The 20239-nt window shown below is 34.7% G+C and overlaps 1 protein-coding gene across 5 annotated transcripts in view; it reads left to right on the top strand.

Moving 5' to 3' along the window:
* Positions 1-525: 525 nt before the first annotated feature.
* The window catches only part of LOC129746581 (phospholipase A1 member A), a 112261-nt gene continuing 92547 nt past the window's right edge, over positions 526-20239 (top strand). The window contains exon 1 of one of the 5 annotated variants that reach the window (XM_055740308.1): positions 526-565. The gene's annotated coding sequence lies outside the window, so the exon portion shown is untranslated. The other 4 variants (XM_055740311.1, XM_055740307.1, XM_055740309.1 and 1 more) reach the window with 4 other exon arrangements.

The following is a 20239-nucleotide window of genomic DNA, read 5'->3' as shown; positions in this document are numbered from 1 at the left end:
TTATTTAAAGATAAAAATGTGGTTTTATAAAACTTTAGTTTTTGGATACTTAGCTAAAGATAAAATCATTACCAATTCACGTTATCAATTTGGTATTCAAATCTTCGATATCGTCGACTCTGTGTCTTATGTAAGGTCGCCCCAACAGAGAAATGAACTCTTCGCTAGCAAGCTGCAGTCCGTTGCATTCGGTGCATTCTGAAAAATTGAGAATGAGGAAGTTATTTCTGCAAGGCTCTATGCAGATCGCCGAACAGCTGTCGGAGTCAATGAAAACAACAGACGTCTCTCACCGGCATTCAGTTTTTTTTTTCATTGATGGGTTAGCTAAACCCATCAAAGAACCTTCGCGATCACTCGATTATAGGTGAAGAAATTTGTTGTGGAGTACCTATCCATGTTGGTTGTCGGAGTTACTAAACACAACTCGCTACTCTCGCTCACCATAAACAACGAACCCCAAGTCAACTCCCCGGGTGCGGCACAAGTTTGTTTTGAGAAGCCGGACCAGCCAGCCAGTTTTGCCTCGACCACGAATCGGTTTGGACGCGGGAAATATACGGTAGTAAGTTGGAGATTTTGGCGCGGCTACTCCACTCTCGAGCAATCGAATGTAAAAGGTGCACGCGATCGCCGCAAACTGTCAAGTGTTGCAATATCAGTTCGGTTTAGTTTTTTTTTCGCTCTTCGTCATTCGAAAGCATATTTTTACACATTGCTCATTGACGAGGCGTGTGAAGGAAGGTGATCGCGTAATAGACCCAGACAGCTTTTGCGGCAACAACGATCTTCAACTGTTTACGGTTGTGCCCTGACCGGGTAAAATCAACAGCAAATATGGTTCAGTGATAACGAGTTTCAGATCTAAAGTGGACCACCTTCTCAGGGCGCGGGAGGCTGGATTAGTGTGTGCATTCGAACGACTAAATAAATGTTAATGACAAGGTCCACGCGTGGATCGATCTCGGTTGAGGAAGGTCGGAATCTTTGGGCTGTTGTTTGTTTGGTGAAGAAAACAAAAATTGAATGGAACGTTTCTTTCGGTTGACGTTTGGTTCATGGATTCATTCTAATCAATTGGAACCGAGATTAATCCATCAACAATTGTCCTCAAGACTGCAGCGAGGATTTCTTCTACCAAAATGAAAAACATCTAGCGTTTGGTTCTATTTCACAAGGTTGTAAATTGAGATAACATGTTTTCAGCTCCAATATCAATAAAACCTGAAAAGTTGCTTTGAGGAGACCAGTTAGTAAGACATCATAGTTATTTAACGGAATCAGAAATCGACCGAACATCAATTCAAATCAAAAGTGGTAAATGAATCGATTCGTTTAAGGTCACAGTAAGGGTTAAATTCTTTGGCAAACAATTTGAACGATTTCAATGCTAAAATGTGCTTTCCTGCGCTAGAGTTTTTCATTGAGGCTGCTTCAAGAAGCCTTTTATTTTCACAATACATTTGGTGGACGTTTAGCAGTTGAGCATTTTCCAAATCCCAAATGGGGAAAGCTGCATTTTTCACATGAAACCCATGACAAGTAATTCTTGCGCGATGGTGAAAGGGCACTACTTTTATCATTATCAAAAGAAAAAATACACAACAATAGTTTTGAAGCTAAAATTTTTTCTCGTTTATAGAGGACTATAGCCGACCCGAAGTGTTTTGCTACACTTTGTTAAACTTATGGATATTTCAATAATGATTTAAATGTTTATGTGAATTGTGCCATATTTAAATTTCGGTAAAATTAAAAATCAACTCTTTTACATGAATACTGCAACTTGAGTTTCGAATTGAATTAAGTGAGGAGTTAAAGTTAATAATAATTTCTTGTTTCCAAATATTCTCCCATGCCAAATTTCGCTTCATTAGCTCAAAAAGCTATCGAATAAGCTTGCTCTAGATCAGTGTTTTTAAAACTTTTTTCCCTCACCGCCCCTTTTGCTAAATTTTCGAAATCAACGTCCTCCTGAGCTAATTAAAAAAATCTTTTTTTAAAGCTTATTGAGATTGCTGAAAACCCGTAAGTTTTTGATAGTGTATTGTATTATAATTTTGAAAGGTTTGATGAAGCACATATAAACAGTGTTATAATTAACTTCAGAGGATCGAAACAAAACTCCAGCAAAATATTGTGAATTTTAATAATTTTTTTACAAAGGCAACAATCACAGACTTCCGACAATCTAGTACTTCACTTTTCTTTGTCGCAAGTCTTTCGAAAGTCGGGAGTCCGGACTTTCGAAGTAAAATTAAGTGCTGGCGCGTTAATAATACCCCAGTTCATTGGTTACGTAATTTCCGTGATGCCAGAACATTAAATTTTTTATTATTAACTTCATTTTCGAGAATAATGAATTGCTTTAACCCTCGAGAAAGAAATTAAAAAAAAAATTAAATTCCCAGGACACATTCATCGATTTGAAAAAAAAGATCAATAATTTAACTCCTATCTGAACTTTGGTAAGCATTCTTTTCCAATTAAATTTGCCATTATTGTTCGCATAATAATTACTGTTAACTCGATGAAATAGCATAAAAAGTATGATGTACATATAGTTTTTTTCTCGATAAAGTAAGTTTTTATGACCAAAACTTCAAATGAACACTAAATGTGATAAGTCTTAATAAAATTAAAGATAAAAAAGATTTCAAACTTTTACTTATTAAAAATGTTGACTTCACTTGAAAACTGTTTTAAGTTTAGCAGTATTCACGGGTCTAAAAATTTTACGCAGGTCCCAAATAATGGATTCGGGCAATTTTGGTAAAAATCGAATAACTATTGATGTTTAATCAAGAAGAAATTTCAGAGTTTAAATTTTTATTAAATTGAATTAAAGTTCAACAAATCATTACTTTCAAACATTCCCATCCAAAATTTATGCTTTTTGTATAGCCCAAAATAACTTACAAAACAAGATTAATATACAAATCTCATACGAAATCTATCATAACAAAATAAAATCTGTCTGTGTTGGGGCCGGCAGAGGCTAAATCACATAGCTCTGTGAACTTATATATATTTTTTTGTAATTAACCTGGCTATAATTTGGTTTTCAGAGTTCTTCAATGTCGTTTCATTATTGGGCGTTACACGTACTCGTTGTCATTTCAATTCTGAGTTGTTTCGCAATTCGAGAAAATGTGAATTTTAAAATTAACCCACCACCCCCCTGAGACCATCCAACGCCCCCCAAAAATCAAAGTGTTGCGCTCACCGCCCCCTAGAACCCCTGAAATCCACTGCTCTAGATTGGATTGGAACAAAACAATTACTCGTATTTCAGTTATTTGTTATAGAATTCAAGATCATTTTTCATACAAATGGAGCGTTTTCTTAATACTTTTAAGGGAAAATATGGATAAAATAATTTGCCACGGTTTCGAAGGGATTCTCGATTTTTTCCAGTATTACGGCTCAATAGGCGACGAATACCTTCTTCGTCCATCGTTTTAGCTATTTTATTCCACCACGTCTTCATCTGATTGATGTATTTGACAGCCTTTCTCTTTACCTTGATTCTCCTCTTCATGATTGCCCAGTATTTCTCAATAGGGTGGAACTGGGGGCAGTTGGGTTGCTTAAGATTTTTTGGAACACACTGGACCCCTGGAAAATTTCAGCTGTTTAACTAGCCTATATGCAGACCACAATGGATTTTCCAAATAAGTGAGCACACATTCTTTTTCCCTTTTTTCGACTTCCATGTTGATTGTTCACAATCAACAGTTGATTTGTGGAATGTCAAAAATACATACGTTGAGCTCATAGAACCGCCACAATATAAGTTAAAGCTTATCCCAATTCTAAATGAAGCAAGCTTTATGCAAAAAATTGTATAGAGCCTCCTCCCTAATAGATCACTAAATTCTCGAGAATTAAAAAAAAAGTTTTGTGCTCCCCCTCCCCTCTTACTATTTTTCCACTCAATGAGGGATCAAGAAGGGGTCGCAAACATTCATAGAGTCTTTTCTCGTAATGTAATATTCTCCCATGTCAAAAATTCAGTTCAATCTGCTCGATTTTTTCTTCAAAAATTCAAAAATGCCCCCGGGAGCCCCCTCCCGCTTTCTGTAGCCCCAATGTTAGGCCTTCAATCCAACTTTGGAACGTTTAGTTCACCAAAATATCTTCGTACGCGAACTGTCAAAAAAAATTGTATGGAAGGCTCCTCACCTCTACCCATCCTCCCAATGGAAGGAGGGAGAGATCTCAAACAATCAATGTTTTTTTTCCAATTCAATTTTTTTACAATTCATTGAATATCCTCCGATGACGAGTTTGATTCGGCTTTTTCCACTGATTCCAGAGTTGTTTAGAAATCTCTATGGAAGCCTCCTTCCCCCCCCCCCCCCCCCCCTTTCAATTTCCTCACTGGAAGGAGAGAGCCACCTCAGAAATGTTCGATCTACTCAAATACCCTCTCATATCTAATTGGTGCCCCATTTTCTTGATCGGTTCTCGAGCTATGCAAACATTTGTTTTTTGTTTGGGACACTTCCTTATTCCTCTCTGTAAGAGGGAGGAGTCTCAAACGATAAACCTTCCCTGGCTTTCAATATCCCCATCTACCAAGTTTCACACAATTCGGTTCAGTGATTCCCGACTCTATTTGAAACAGAAAGACAGACAGATAAAGGACGAACTCGACATTATTGCGACACCGAAAATATCATGCCAATTTTCTTATAATGTTTAGAATCAAACCAAAATTTCAGGGTAGTTTTACTTCAAAAATCAAAAGAAAAATTAAACGCATTTTCGCTCGATGTCCTCCACCAAAGTATTTACATTGTCATCCGGTACCAGTTTCTCAGTTTTTTTTCCATTTTCTTAACATGTTCTTCCCGTCTTTGAATGTATTCTTGCTCTTTTCCCGCTATATTATTGCCCAGTACTCGAAAAACACGACTTCGAGTTTGACAGCATGTAATGAGAAAGTGTGCAAAATTTGGTTGATTTTTACCCAATGGTAAAAAAAGTTATGCCCTGTTGAATGTGTCGCAATAATTTTGTGTTTGCCCTTTAGTCATATAAACAGACATAAATTCATTTTTATATGCATAGATTTTAACAATAAATAGTTTTTATTACCTACTACCCGTACGAACTTCGTTTCGCTTTAAATCATTGGTACGTCAAAATGAGTTTAGAAAATGAATTCGAAACATTCTTTCGACAATTTTGGGGAAAAAATTAAACAGTGTTTAAAGTCGCTACTATTACTATTTCTTGAAATTCAAATTAAACGGTAGATTGGCTTTTTATTAAAATTTATGTGAGAGTGTTTTCTTCTCGATCGATTGCAAAATCTAGACATTATGGCAGAAACATGTATGGGAGAGTGGGGAATCATAGGCCACTTTTTTTCGTTGTTCCATAATTTCTTTAATATAAAAGATAAAATGAAAATAAAAAATGGTATGGTTTTCTACATTTTCAAGGTATCATAAGATATTTTTTTAAAATTTTTAATAAGTTATTTCCCCCAAATTCTGACTGTTTTAAAAAAAGCAATATTTTTTGGATTTTGAAAAATGGTGGGGAATCGTGGGCCACCAAATCCAAATTTACCAAATAACATGCAAATTTTATGAGTTGACCCAAAACTGTGATTTCCTAATTAATTTCGTTATTCGAAAGTAATTTCAGATGATGAAATAAAAAAGAGAGCTGTGTATGATCGCATAGATTCCAAAACCTGGATCGCGAACGTTTTGGCAAAATTTCTTATATAGGATGGACAAAATATTTTTCAAAACTCTTCATTTGGCATAAGAAAACTTTACAGATAGGAAAAACGTATTTTAAGTTCTAAATGTGTATAAAAACATAAAAATATAGGTGATTCAAGATGTGTGGCCCACGATTCCCCACAAGCTATAATTTGCAAATTGGTTGCGTTTGTGTGACTTATTGATGTTTCATCAAAAATTCCTTTTCCACGTGAAAGATCATGATAAAACTAAGATCATAAGCGTATGAGCATATTTTTGTTATGCCCTTTAGTTTCCCCATCGATGAAATTAGCGGGTGTTTTTTAATTATGTAAGTAAATTTTTCTAACTTTTTTTAGCTTGATAAATAAAAGAAGCATATGATGCGTATTTCAGTCAACAACATATAGGAATATATGCTCACGCAAAGCGACGACGATGACAGTTGGTTTGAGATTTTTATCTCAACACACATCTGAGATATTAAAAGTGACCCACGTTTCCCCATGGCCCACGATACCCCACTCTCCCCTACTATTTGTTTATGTGCACGACTCTTTTGCTTGACCTTCACAATTAACTGCCTCCAGCAAAATTATTGCACAAAACACTGAACTTTCAATGAAACCCTCTTTTTCTGTCCCATGGCCCGAAATTCGATAACTGAAACCAATTTTACGTTCCTCAAAACTCCCTTGTGCCATTTTTTCTTTTCAAATTATATGTAAAATTACGTCAGGAACTTGAAAACAGTGATCAGTGAATATAGACGCCCCTTTCGCCGACCCTTGACAAGGAACATGCTACCTGGAGTCAATTGCTCATAGTTTATAACCCTCATCTGAACATTTTCATCTCAATCCGATGCATGATCACGACAATATCGCGAAAACAGTGAGCAACTAACATGGACGGCCTTTTTTTTGACCACGATTCAAAACTTGACACCTGAAATCAATTATCTTTTCTGTTAAACTCCCATGTGCCAATTTCCATTACAATTCTATGCTCAATCAAGAGAATTTCGTAAAAATAGTGAACAGATAATAACCCCTTTTGCCGACCCCTGAGGCAAGATTTGAAACCTGAAAGCAAAAGAGCGTCCCTCAAAACTCCTATGCGGAAATTTTCATCTCAATCCAATGTAGAATAACGTCAAAATCGAAAAAACATTAAAGTTGGGTATGGACGACTCCTTCAGCCGACTTCTGATCCGCAATTCGAAACTTGATTTCGATTGTTCGTCCCTCAAAACACTCATGTGCTAATTTTCATCAAAACACAATCCGGTGTATAATAACGCCAATATCGCAAAAACATTAATCAGTGAATATGGACGACCCCTTTGGCCGACCCTTGACCCTAAATTTGATAACTGGAACCGATTGCTCGTCTCCCAAAACACTCATGTGCAAATTTTCATAACAATCCGATGTAAAATAAATCCAATATCCCATAAACATTAATCAGTGGATATGGACGACCCCTTTGGCCGACCCCTGACCCTGAATTTGATAACTGTAATCGATTGTTCGTCTCTCAAAACACTCATGTGCAAATTTTCAACACAATCCGACGGAAAATAACGTCAATAACGCGAAAACAATATTTGTTTTGTATGGACGACCCCCTTCGGAGGGGGTCATCCAAAAATCTATAACATTTTTCATCATTCCTGGTCCTAATGAGTATCCATGCCAAATTTCAGATCTCTATCTCTTAAGACGGCTGAGTCTATAGAGGACAAACAAACAAAAAAAAATATATATATATATATAGATAATTGCTTTTTATATATATAGATTATAATTTTTTACTTTAGGCTCCATTTTCATTACACATTCAAAATATATGTTCAATAAATACATAGGAAATTTGAAATTCGAACTTTTTTCACTGAAATTACAAATAATATTTATTTTTTGAATTTTGGTTTTTGATCTGTAGCTTAGAGACATTTAAAAAAAATCAACCAACAGAAAATAAATTTTTTTGATGATATTTTCCATTGTTGATTGCATTGAAAAAAGGTCTTTTAAGTCATAATTCACTAAGCCTATTTTCAAGAGACTCAATTTGGAATAAAAATCATTTTCAGTTTCCTGGAGAAATGCAAACATATTAAATAAAAACAACATTGGTACACAGCAAAAAAAAAAAAAAAAATGTAACGATGGACGATGTAATTTTTGGAGACGTTGTAGTATTAGGGATTTCTGTTGAATTAAAACATCTACACGATGTACACAATGTGAATACGTCGTGTGGTGTAATATCACAACTTTCTGTGTGATATCGCATCAAGTAGTCAATGTTTTCTTCAATTGACGTTCAAATTTCTTCATTTCAAAAAGTTAAAAACGGATTACGGACCTCAGCTGTATTTGTTTGTCGTGTAAGTACTACCAAAATTAAATAAAAATGTAAGCAAACCTATAGCTTTGAATATAATTTCCTAATTTTTCATTTTTAGGAAATTTGGCCCATTTTACATCAGCGGTACAATAAATATCAGATGGTTTCAAACAGCCGGATACATGCTGACGATGTAATATTAAGTAACATTTGCGACTCAAGTTATGTGCAGGAATTTGATGTAATTTCACAATACTTTTTTTTGCTGGGTAGCTCTCAGCATGCTTCATAATCTTCAGTAAGGACATTCACATCAGCACAACCCCCGGGGGAAAGTTCTGACTAGAAGGGAATTTCAAGCATGTGTATGTGTTTCTGTTCGTTTTTTTAAACTGATGCAATGCAACTCTGAACATTATTTTCTTCAACCGTAGGTTTCGCGTTCTCATTACAAACAAGAACAGCTAGAATCATATTTCGACCCAATGTACAAAATAGTGGGATAAATTAGGATTTTCATCAAATTTTAAAACCCCCATGAATTTTAAAGGGTTTTAATTGTACAAAACATGAATGAAAAATTACTTAAGAATTTTACTTTAAAATGAAGTTTTTATTTAAAATTGCATAATTTAGGTAGAAGTAAGTCTAATTTTTGTTTTTTATAGGGTTGTCTTTTTTCTGTAAAAAAATGTCAGCACTTTTTTTAAGATATCTGAAAATTGTACAAAGTTTTAACGTATGTATGGCTTACGGGCCATCATGCCCATTGGGCCCCTTTTCTTATATAAATTATAGTTCCTGAATATTTTTCTTTGCGTAGGGAGATTTTAAATATTTTATTTTATTCTAGATCACAATATTGTAGCATATATTTCCAATTCTCTGATTGAACAAAATTGTTGATTTTTCCTTCATGGCAAAAATAAAAAAAAAAAAACAAACAAATTTGAAAATTCACTCTTAATACCTCATTTAAAGCATACTACTGATAGTTAAATTTAAATTCAGCTGGATTTACCGATTTTTTTTCCCAGTAAACTTGCTTGCTATTGGTGCAAGGATTAAAGGGAATTCGAAAATGGATTAATTACTTCCTTCTTACCGTATAAGGCTTATTATCAATCTTGCCAAAATTTCTTTTCCTATTTTTCTATATGTACTTCGGCCGCTGCAGAAAAAAAATTTTTGTGCCCAGACGTTTTTTCGATGTCTTTTGTGTCACCACCATTTAGAATGATTTGGTTGATTCCTGATTCAGCGCAACGTTTTTAATTTTGTATGGTAATTTGTATGGAAAAAGAATTTAGTGCACACTAAATCATCCAGAAAATTCAAATAAGCTTGATGTTGGTCTTTGATTTTGAGTTTTTACTAAATATTCTTAAGCTTCATGCTCAAGCCAATTATCATCAGCTTGAAGAATGTTGTAGAAAGCTTCACAATAGAACGTTCTAGAAATTTCCATCGTTTTATAACCCACGTGCTATCGAATATTCTGGAATTTCCATTCCATTTGATTCAATTATTCTTTTGGAAGGTTCCAGAATCTTCCTTCTAATGTACTAGCTAGCTTACCAAGAATATTCCAAAATATTCGATAAGCTTATAAAAAGAGCTTCGCGTTGCGATGCCAGTCAGTTCCATTCAAAAACTGCGCGCGTTATATCGTCTGTAATCTTAAAGTTAACCTTCCAAGTAATTTTAAGTTGAATGGTGTAATCTAAGAGTAGAAAATAATGATAAAACCTTTAAGTGAAGTGTTGTGTCATCCTTCAATGCACCGATCCAAAAATACAGTTCACTTGCCTAAACACTTCATTTTTGCTAACATGACAAGCAGCTAAGCGTTTCATAAAAAAAGTTATAATCATTTGAAAATAAAAAATCTTAATCCATTGAAAATTATTTAAAACTGGCAGACTTTGCTTGTTTGAGCTTTTAACACAGAGAACAGACGTACAAGCTCGAACAAAAAATCTTCAAAAAAGTGTGTAAAATTTCAAATGTTGACATCAAAAAAATACGTTGAAAATTGACTTGAAACAGTGCCATTTATTGCGCCGTTCAAAAGTTACAAATCAGATTTTCAAGTGCTCGGTCTTCGGAAAGGCGTAACCGCATATGAACTCGTTAATAACACTAGTTTACAAAATTTAAAAAAAATCGTGAACTTGATTAACTGACCAACATTTTTAATGTAAAATCGGGCGCTGAATTTGAAAATGAAATTCAAAAAAATCTCAGTAGAACCATTTTTGAGCTTTGCTCCAAATATGAAATTTCGAAAAAATTAAAAAAGTTCTTGTACTTAGATTAAAATATCTCGGACGGCATAACAGTAATTTGAAATCCCTCTTTTGCATATTGAAGGTGATTAAGTTTTCTATCGATCATCTGAACACTGTTTAAGCGTTTGACCATTAGCATTGTTGATATTAGTGACTTTATGAGAAAAAAAATTATAAAAAACGCATTTTTTTAGAGAAAATTTTGTTTTAACGCAGGTTTTAGACTCGATGGTAGCATTTAAAAAATCTGATTTTCTTTTGCGCTTGAATGTCAATTTAAAACAACGATTTCAAGTGGTAATTTATCAAAATTGGTTGAAAATTGAAGAAGTTATGGCTACTTTACCATAACTGAAAATTTTGGAGTTTTTAATAATTTAACAAACCGCAGTACACTTATCATAGTATAGGAAGAATGAAACATGATAAATCTCACTCGCTCCAAGTCAAAATTATTTATTAGTTTATCAGAAGGTCACATGCCAAGTTTCAGGAAGATCTGACCATAGGAAGGGGTTGCTTAAGTCTCAAACGTGAATTAAATTTTGAGGTATTTTGCCCGGAAGGAACGAAAAATACTGGTTTTTCATCAATAACTTTTTTCGTCCCAAGCTGATTGTTTTTTATGGTTGATTTTCTTAAAGCCTAAATTGAGACAAATATTTTACCCGAAGACTGTAACTCGATTGGATTTGAAACAGAAAAGTTATTGCGGTTCAAAGGCCGCAAATTTTGTCCAACACGCAATGAGTACTTTTTACCCATTGCGTTTTATACGACAATTTTTGACCAAAATACAATCTTTGCACCGCAATAACTTTTCTGTTTCAAATCCAATCGAGTTACAGTCTTCAGGTGAAATATTTGTCTCAACTTAGGCTTTAAGAAAATCAACCATAAAAAACAATCAGCTAGGGATGAAAAAAGTTATTGATGAAAAACCAGTATTTTTCGTTCCTTCCGGGCAAAATACCTCAAAATTTAATTCACGTTTTAGACTTAAGCAACCCCTCCCTATGGTCAGATCTTCCTGAAACTTGGCATGTGACCTTCTGGTAAGCTAATAAGTAATTTTGACTTGGAGCGAGTGAGATTTATCATGTTTCATTCTTCCTATACTATGATAAGTGTACTGCGGTTCGTTAAAATATTAAAAACTCCAAAATTTTCAGTTATGGTAAAGTAGCCATAACTTCTTCAACTTTCAACCGATTTTGATAAATTACCACTTGAAATCTTTGTTTTAAATTGACATTTAAGCGCAAAAGAAAATCAGATTTTTTAAATGCTACCATCGAGTCTAAAACCTTCGTTGAAACAAAATTTTCTCTAAAAAAATGCGTTTTTTATAATTTTTTTTCTCATAAAGTCACTAATATCAACAATACTGTTGGTCAAACGCTAAAATAGTGTTCAGATGATCGATAGAAAACTTAATCACCTTCAATATGCAAAAAAGGGATTTCAAGTTAATGTTATGCCGTCTGAGATATTTTAATCTAAGTACAAGAACTTTTTTAATTTTTTCCAAATTTCATATTTGGAGCATAGCTCAAAAACGGTTCTACTGAGATTTTTTTGAATTTCATTTTCAAATTCAGTGCCCGATTTTACATTGGAAATGACCTTCAGTTTTCTGAGTTCAAAAATGCTGTAAACTAGTGTAATTAAACTCATCTCGCTTTAAAATAGACGGGTTCAATTTATTGCTAGATAAATGCAATAATAGTTACTTTTGACTGGTTTTGCTTCCTTTATTTAATACGGTTTTTATTTATTGACTTTTTCGGTGAGTGAAACAACTTTTTTTTTTAATTTACGTGATGATACGGGTTACTTTTCTTCACCCATCATCAGATGTCTTCTAGAGTAACCCAAAACGTAACGTAAATTAAAAAAAAAATTGTTTCATTCACCGAAAAAACTCAATAAGTAATACCGTATAAAAAGTGCCGGTGATAAACTTTTATTCATTCCTTTATTTTTGTACTACTGAGGCAGTCGAAATAACTAACAATTTTACAATAAGATTTTGCACTTCTTGAACGGTTGTTATTAGAGGACGAACGGCTATATCCAGCCAATTAAGAAAATTTTTGACGATCAGTCTTACTCATCAGAACTGACTCTAGACATCATAAAGACTTTCAAGTATCACTTGGGAATCCCATTGTCTAAAATTTGGAACTTCTTGTTTGAAAGAAATAGCGATTAACTTTTAAAATATTTTTCCATTTTGCAACTGGACTAAAATGTTACGAAACTCAACGAGCAATTTCCTTGAAACAGGCCGAAGAGTTCATGCGACCTGTTCAAAACTGACCAAAATTTTGTTTTTTTTTCTCAGTTACTTTTTGACAGTTCTCTTAGGTGTGTTTGGAGACATCTGGTGGCCCAGCCAAAAAACAAAAATTGGTTCAAAACGATTGTTGGAAATTTTACACAAGTTTCGTGGGCTAGCTTGTACGTCTGTTCTCTGTGATTTTAATAATTTGATGAAATGTTTTTGCAATGGTCTATATAAATGAATAAATTTCCTGGCTATGCAAAACAGTTTTTTGAGATTTTTGATTCTCATCGTTTGTACATAGCTTTCAAAAAAGCAGTCAAAAACGCTTAAATTAAAAAAAAAGTCGTTTAACATCGAGTATTTTTTCTGGGGTACAAGTTAAGTTAAGGCTTTGTTCACATGAATTGTTCTGCAAAAATCAAGGGAATTATTCATCCAAAATTATATTTTTTGGAACTTTCAGTACATCTATTGCGATTTTTGAATGAAAAATTTTGTTTTCCCCATTCAAATTTTTATACAAAATTGAAACCTGTGCGCTAATTCAGAACTGATTGGATCGCTTCCTAAATTTTTATTGCTGTTTCTGGTAGCAAAAACAATCAAAAAAAGTTATGGGAGGTGTAAAATATTTTGGAATTTTAAATTTCCATACAAAGTTTGCAGCGGTCTGAATGATTGACTGAATTCACAGGATTTTATTAAATGATTCATTTGAAAATCATAAATATTATTTAAATCCAATTTGATAGAAATATTTTATCATGCTTCTCTTCCCTGAAAGTCAATTCAGCCTGAAACTGACGAATTTTAAAACATATTTTGGTATTTTTAATTGGGAAATTTTTATATATACATCTAAATCTTTTTATCCGCTCGATGCCTCCTCATATATGCATGTGGGTACACACCATTGCGTGCCATAACATATCCGGATTAGTGTCTTTGGCCACTATTACGCCACTGTCATGTTTTAATCTGATTATTACCGCAATTCAATCTGAATTGTCATGGGAAATGCAATCATTCCATTCAGGTACCAAAGAAAGTAGGTACCTCCCTGGATACTTTCATGTTGGGAATCAAAAATGCGCGCGCTCCACAAACAGAATCGGCTACCCACCTGAAGACTGGGCCTGGGCTGCAGTGATTGCTATGAAGTAATAAGTGACGAACGTTCCTTTGCCTTGCATGACGCTACTCATATATGAATCAGCTGTGAGCCGACTGCTGCAGCCACCTTCAAAATAGAAGGTACCAAAGCCAAAGAAATTAGAAACCACCGGCATCTAAGTGGAGCAATCCGACTCATCTTCCTATGCGGGAAATACCCATAATTTAATGATGAATCCAAGGCTTAAGATGAAGCGTCGAGATGGAAAAAGGGAAATTAACGCATCAGGAAGCTGCAAATGCACAAATCTCATGAGTTGCGTGACAGTAGCTATTCCTATCAAACTACATGAGTAGGTATCTGTCCCAAAGTTTGGCATAAGGGAGGTTTGTTTTGTTTTGTTTTCGGCTTTTTTGCTCAACGGATGGCGTAGAGGTTGGTCTGTCTGCAATTGCTTTTTTCTGCGGGTACAATAAACTAGTCTGGGTATCCGCTGCGCCGCCGGTTGCGTTTCGTTTTGCTCGTTTTGGACCAAACCGGTAGATGGCGATTTCGTTGGTTATTCGTTTATGAGCAAATTGGGTCGTACAGACCTAATGTTGATTGTTGCACTTAGAGCTAACTGATCGTGCTTTTATCGCACCATCTTAATGAAACATGTGTGTAATTTCACCAAGGAAATTGATTAATGTGGCAATGTTTATTATGAGTAAAGTAATTTAGACACATGTGGTTTAAGCAAAATTGCAAATATTGTATAATTTATACCACCTTTATGTTTATAGCTTTGATTGAATTGACAAAAACTATGTACCCGTGACCCGTGAATGACGTGAAATTTGAAACCAGAATGTTAATGTGTCAAAGTTTGCATTATACTTTAACCCTCATCCGCATTAGAGTGTCATTTTGAAACTATTGGGCTTGTAACTTTTTTCGGAAGCTCTAAAAAACAAAAAAATCTTCGGGGACCTTAAATGAATTCAAAAGTTCTTTAGTATTGCATCTTTACTTTTTTTTATGGACGAACCCTGGAAGCCTGGACAAAAAAACTCCCTTTTCCGACTTAGAGTGTCAATTTGACATTCCAAAAGTAAAATCTATCTAAGTCGTTTGAATTATATTTAATGTAGAGAAATGAATCCAACTTAGATAAAATTTCAGGGACTAGATAAGAGAAAATCGATGTTGAAAAACATGCGAAAAAAATTCGCCTTGTCTCCCGGTGAGACTTGAACCCACATCTTGCGCCTCTCCGGGGCCCATGTATTAACATTCTACAATAGGAGACCAACCTGGCGTATGAATATTATACTGGTTGAGTGTCGATGTCTATCGGAATGAAGGGAATAGTTCTCCCATGTGATCATAATCATTTTTCTTGGTCTATTTCTATTCCCATCATTTCATCTTACAGTAGTTGGAATCAAGTTTGGACATTTTTAAGCACGGCAAGATTTGCATTGCCTTCTCATATCCTGCACGGGTTGTCAGTTATGATGAGAAATGATGCGTTTGCCGTATTTGGATATCCAGCCAATTTCGGTGTTTGGCACCGCCTTATTTCTATTTTTAAATTGCGACCGAAATTGGCTGGATATACAAATACGGCAAACGCATCATTTCTCATCATAACTGACAACCCGTGCAGGATATGAGAAGGCAATGCAAATCTTGCCGTGCTTAAAAATGTCCAAACTTGATTCCAACTACTGTAAGATGAAATGATGGGAATAGAAATAGACCAAGAAAAATGATTATGATCACATGGGAGAACTATTCCCTTCATTCCGATAGACATCGACACTCAACCAGTATAATATTCATACGCCAGGTTGGTCTCCTATTGTAGAATGTTAATACATGGGCCCCGGAGAGGCGCAAGATGTGGGTTCAAGTCTCACCGGGAGACAAGGCGAATTTTTTTCGCATGTTTTTCAACATCGATTTTCTCTTATCTAGTCCCTGAGATTTCATCTAAGTTGGATTCATTTCTCTACAAAAAAAGTTTCGCTGACTGAATGTTTGAGTCAAGACCCATCTCTGGGTCGCAATTTAAAAATTATATTTGATTTCATATAAATCTTATATCAATAGAAACCTTGTAATGTCCGTAAAATACAGTACATAATTGTATAGAAATTGGAAGCACGCGCACTGTCACTTTGACTTTGAACTTCCATAGCTTTTTACTCTGATGATATTTTTTGATCAAATTTTTTTGCGTTAGATAGATCAACTATAACACTATTATATCACAAAATTTTTCTGGAGTTTGTGTGGCCTGAGATACAGTAATTCTACGAAAATCGGACTTTTTGGACTTTTCTCATTTAAACTGCAATATCTCTGAAACTACGCTACATTTTTTATTGAAATTTTGCATAGTGATTGTTGAAATATAAAACTAGCATATCTGAAATTTTCCTAAAGTTCTATCGATGACATCAAAAGCTACGCGAGGTGCAATATTTTAGGCATGAACCTGGAAATGCGATTTCTATAGAATTTTGGACGCATCATTATTTCGTCTTTCGGCTTGGCTCTCTGCCCATATCACCACCCACCGTACCTACTCGGAGAGCAAACAAACACGTTTTGCTGGACGTGTTGGTTGTGGTTCTAGAAATTCAGGAAGGATTTTACGTTTATAATTTTCATATTTTTGTGAAATCTCACAGCATGAATTGTTATGTTTTGTTTAGATCGGTTGAACACGCCAAAAGTTATAACGATTTGAGCTTATAGTGTCAAATTGACACTAAATAGTACTGATTAGGGCAACGAAATCTAATGCGGATGAGGGTTAAAGACCATCAAACTTTAGCAAAAAAGGGATCCCATACAAAATAAATTACTTCCTGGTATTTTTCATACGAAAAACTTGATTCACATTTCGGAACAGCAATATCTATATATTAGATATATAAAAAGCAATTTCTGTTTGTTTGTTTGTTTGTTTGTTTGTTTGTTTGTTTGTTTGTCCTCTATAGAGTCAGCCGCCTTCAGGGCTAGAAAGCTGAAATTTGGCATGGATGCTCATTAAGACCAGGAATGATGAAAAATGTTTTTAGGTTTTCGGATGATCTCTTCTGAAGGGGGTCGTCTATAGAAGACAAATATGGTTTTCGCGATATTGACGTTACTTTCCGTCGGATCATGCCGAAAATTTGCTCATGAGTGTTTTGAAAGCCGAGCGATTTCAGGTGTCAAATTTTGTGTAAGGGGTCAGCCAAAGGGGTCGTCTATATTAACTGTTCGCAGTTTTTGCGATATTAACGTTATTATACATCGTATTCAGATAAAAATTGGTACACGATAGTTTTGAGTGACGTGCAATCGATTTGAGGTATCAAATTCAGTGTAAGGGGCCGGCAAAAGGGGTCGTCCATATTAAATTTTCAGTATCTTAGTGATATTGACGTTTCATCGGATTGGGATGAAAATTTGCACATAGAAGTTATTAGCGACAAACAACTTATTTCACTTATCAAAACTAAAATCAGGAGTCGGCCAAAGGGGTCGTCCATGTTAACTATTCACAATTGATGCGATATTGTCGTTATTATACATCGGATTCAGATGAAAATTGGTACACGAGAATTTTGAGGAACGAGAAATGGATTTCAGGTAATAAATTTAGTGCAAGGGGCCGGCAAAGGGGGTCGTCCATATTAACCTTTCAAAATTTTTGCAATATCTTCGGTATTTGACATCGGATTGGGATGAAAATTTGCAAACGGTAGTTTTCGAGGACGGGCAATCGATTTCAGATGACAAATGTTTTGTCAGGGGTCGACGAAAGGGGTCGTCCTTTTTTTTTTTATAAATTTTTTACTGTTTTTAGCAATATTGACGTTATTATGCCATGGATTGCATTAAACATTTGCACACGGGAGTTTTGAGGGAAGGGCAATCAATTTCAGATATCAAAAATTGTACAACAGGCAACCGAAAGGGGTTTAAAAGGGTTGTGTTGTTATGTAACGATCGAGTCGGAATTTATACACGGGGGTTTTTTTTACACGGTCAATTGATTCCTGATATCAAATTTTGTAGCAGACGACAGAAAAAATGATCGTCTAATATTTCTGCAATTATTACTTAACAATGGAAGTGCATCAGGAAAATGCTTGGCAATTGACTTTCATGCAAACTGTTCATGACTTATTCCAAGTTGAAAGCGAAACGGAGTTCGTATGGGATTAGCTAGTTGTTTAATAAATTGAAAGACTGCTTCCACTTTTGAAACAGGGGGGTTCTATCCAAAAATATGGGAAAAACTACGTACTGCGTAGAATTTTCATACGGTATTCATGAAATTTGGTACCGTCAACCGGTGCATCATGCAACACTTTTCATTTTCAATGACTTCTAAAAACTTAATGTCCAGAGAAAATCATACCGCTTGTACATCAAAAGTTTTAAGGTTGATGGTACATCATATTGACGTAGTCAGAAAAATTATTGGTTTCACCAGTTATTTTAAGGGGCCGTTCAGATACCACGTGGACAGAAAAAATAGATTTTTGACCCCCTCCTCCCCCACCGTGGACAAGCGTGGACATTTGGCAAACCCCTACCCCCCTCGCCGGATGTCCATGTGAACAAATTTGAAATAGTTATTTTTTAAAACTTAACCAAGCTTATTCAAATCCTATATACCCCCCTTGTAACTACCTATAATTTGACAGTAAGAAAACATCAATTTTTGCCTTCTGGTTATTGAGATGGCTGATTTTGAAAAAAAAACGAATAAGAATTTCCTGATATAAATATAAATGTAATATTTATTCACCTTTAGTAAATATTTTGAAAGTAAGTCTGTCCACGTGGACATGACCCAAACCCCTACCCCCCTCTCCGTGGACAAGCGTGGACATTTCCATACCCCCCTCCCCCCTAAGTTGTCCACGTGGTATGTGAACGGCCCCTAATACGTTCGTTGATATGGTTCTGTAGAACAAGTTCCTCGTCACCATTGGTTGCTACTCCGTGATTACCCGAGGTCATCAATTTTGTTTTGAGGTCACTGAATGTTGCTTGGAATAAGCATCTCATTCACACTGCACAAAACTGATGCTCTTTCTTGGAACGTCAATAACGGCGCCGACCACGTCCTAGTAGTTAATAGATGAATTGGAAAAAAGAGAAAGAGATGAAAAATTTATTTTATGCTTTAGGACCGAGATTACGTCTGCGTCCTAGCAAAATATTTTTGTTGGGAGGGATCGATTGGGAGACACTTTTGACTAGTGTTACAGTAAACCATAAAAATTATTTTTCTTCCTATAACAAGTAGGTATTAGTTCCTATTGGAAGCTTTCAGTTTATAAGATGGAATGGGAATGTTAAATTTAACGACGACAAAAAATTATCAACTGTCGTGAAGAAATAAAGAAATTGTAAAACAACGATTGAATAAACTTTGATTCTTTCATCATTCATAGTTATTCGGTGCATGTTTCTTTGTATGGGAGAGTGGGGAATCATGGGTCACTTTTTTTTCGTTTTTTTTATAACTTCTTTATTATAAAAGATAAAATGAAAATAAAAAAATGGTACACTTTCAAGGTATCATAAGGTTTTTTTTTTATTTTTAATAAGTTATTTCCCCCGAATTCTGACTGTTTGAAAAAAAGCAATATTTTTTGGATTTTGAAAAATAGTGGGCCACCAAATCCAAATTGACCAAATAACATGCAAAGTTTATGAGTTGACCCAAAACTGTGATTTCCTAATTCATTTCGTTATTTTAAAGCAATTTCAGATGATGAAATAAAAAAGAGAGCTGTGTATGATCACATAGATTCCAAAACCTGGCTCGCGAACGTTTTGGCAAAATTTCTTATATAGGATGGACAAAATATTTATCATAACTCTTCATTTGGCATGAGAAAACTTTACAGATAGGTTAAACGTATTTTAAGTTTAAGTAACCTCGAAGAGTTCGACCTCCTAAATTCGATTTTAACTTTAATTTCTCTGTCCATTAGCACACATCCATTAAGCAGTGATTGAGACAAGGAAACAATGTTTACATTTTTTCGATGTGCTATGAGTTTTAGAGTAGGTAGTTTTAATTTATTTTAAATGTTCTTAATTTCTTTTTATCAGCTCTCGGTTTTAAGATTCAAAGTAAAAATAAAAAAAAGTTGAATTGAATTTAAAAAATGTGTGCACTATTTTGACAAAACTGAAAAATATTACCAAGGTATAGAAAATTAAGGTTTTAAACCAATGATCGACTTTCTCGAAGGCCGCAATAATTTTGACTTTTCTTTTTTTGGTTTTCCCTTTCATTAAATACGGAAATTTTGGCGAAATTGTAGAGATGTTGTTTCAACCAAAACTTTATCATATTGGTAGTACTGTAAAGTAAGTTTTAACCCCTGTGATTACGCAAGTAATGGAAAAATCGTGAAAAAAATTTTTTCTTCGAAACTACGCATTATTTGGCTAC

The sequence above is a fragment of the Uranotaenia lowii genome, chromosome 2 (genome assembly GCF_029784155.1).
Source record: "Uranotaenia lowii strain MFRU-FL chromosome 2, ASM2978415v1, whole genome shotgun sequence".
Lineage (NCBI taxonomy): Eukaryota > Metazoa > Arthropoda > Insecta > Diptera > Culicidae > Uranotaenia > Uranotaenia lowii.
This window is presented reverse-complemented; position numbering and strand designations above follow the sequence as displayed.